Genomic DNA, 1,113 nt, shown 5'->3' with positions numbered 1-1,113 from the left:
TCAACTGGTTGTGGTAACTCAGGCCCATCATACTTCTTACCGCTCCTCAGGGTAATTGCTTTGCAGTTTTCTTTGGGATTGACTTCAGTTGTGCTAGGCAAATTTCCTTGAGGGCGGGTTGCTACCTGAGTTGCTAGCTGGCCCATCTGAGTCTGCAGGTCTTTAATTGAAGATCTAGTTTCAGTCATAAACTAGAGCAGTAAATCTGTTTGCAAACTAGAATTTCCACCAGAGGCTTGTTGCTGATTAAACTGTTGGTTCTGATTTCTCTGCTGATAGAACCCACTATTTTTTCGGTTGTTACCCTGGTTGAACCCATAATTGTTGTTGTTGTTGTTCTGTGGAAAATTCCCTGGCTTTAGCTTCATCCATTGGCAAATCATCCACATCTGCTTGACACTCCGAAAAGTGATGACTTCCTCCACATAACTCACAAACAATTTGGGCTTGTTTAGCTTGCCCTGCAATTATTTTTGTCAATGCCTCAACCTGAGCTGTTAACTTTGTGATGGCATCAACTTCTAACACACCAGCTACCTTCTTAGATTGACTCCTTTCAGTTGGCCACTTCTGATTGTTTAGAGCCATCTCCTCCAATAGATCATACGCCTCATTAGCACTCTTTCTCATAAAAGCTCCGCCCGCTGCTGCATCTATTAGAGTTCTAGTATTACCAACCAGCCCGTTGTAGAAGTTGTGAACCAGCATCCACTTCTCTATACCATGATGAGGACACCTCCTGATCAGATCTTTAAACCTCTCCCAAGCCTCATGGAGAGATTCATTATCTTGTTGGCAGAAATTATTGATTTCTCCTCTCAGCTTTGCAGACTTGGCTGGAGGAAAGAACTTTGACAAGAATTTTGTTGCCAGATCATTCCAGGTGGCAATAGAATTGGGTGGCAAGGAATTCAACCAACTCTTGGCTCGTTCTCTGAGCGAGAATGGAAACAATCTCAGTCGAATGGCATCATCGCTAACTCCATTAACTTTAAAAGTTTCACAAAGTTCCATGAAGTTAGAGAGATGCAGATTAGGATCTTCAGAAGGGAGGCCACCAAACTGGACTGAAGACTGCACCATTTGAAGGATGGCAGGTTTAATCTCGAAGTT

The 1,113-nt window shown here is 43.0% G+C and overlaps 1 non-coding gene across 1 annotated transcript; it reads left to right on the top strand.

Moving 5' to 3' along the window:
• The first annotated feature begins 718 nt into the window (after positions 1 to 718).
• On the top strand, positions 719 to 825 carry LOC115701646 (small nucleolar RNA R71). Its single transcript, XR_004008637.2, has one exon. It is a non-coding gene; the product is annotated as a small nucleolar RNA R71 (small nucleolar RNA).
• Positions 826 to 1,113: the final 288 nt, after the last annotated feature.

The sequence above is a fragment of the Cannabis sativa genome, chromosome 8 (genome assembly GCF_029168945.1).
Source record: "Cannabis sativa cultivar Pink pepper isolate KNU-18-1 chromosome 8, ASM2916894v1, whole genome shotgun sequence".
NCBI lineage: Eukaryota > Viridiplantae > Streptophyta > Magnoliopsida > Rosales > Cannabaceae > Cannabis > Cannabis sativa.
The sequence above is the reverse complement of the archived record's forward strand: the minus strand, read 5'-3'. Positions and strand labels throughout refer to the sequence as shown.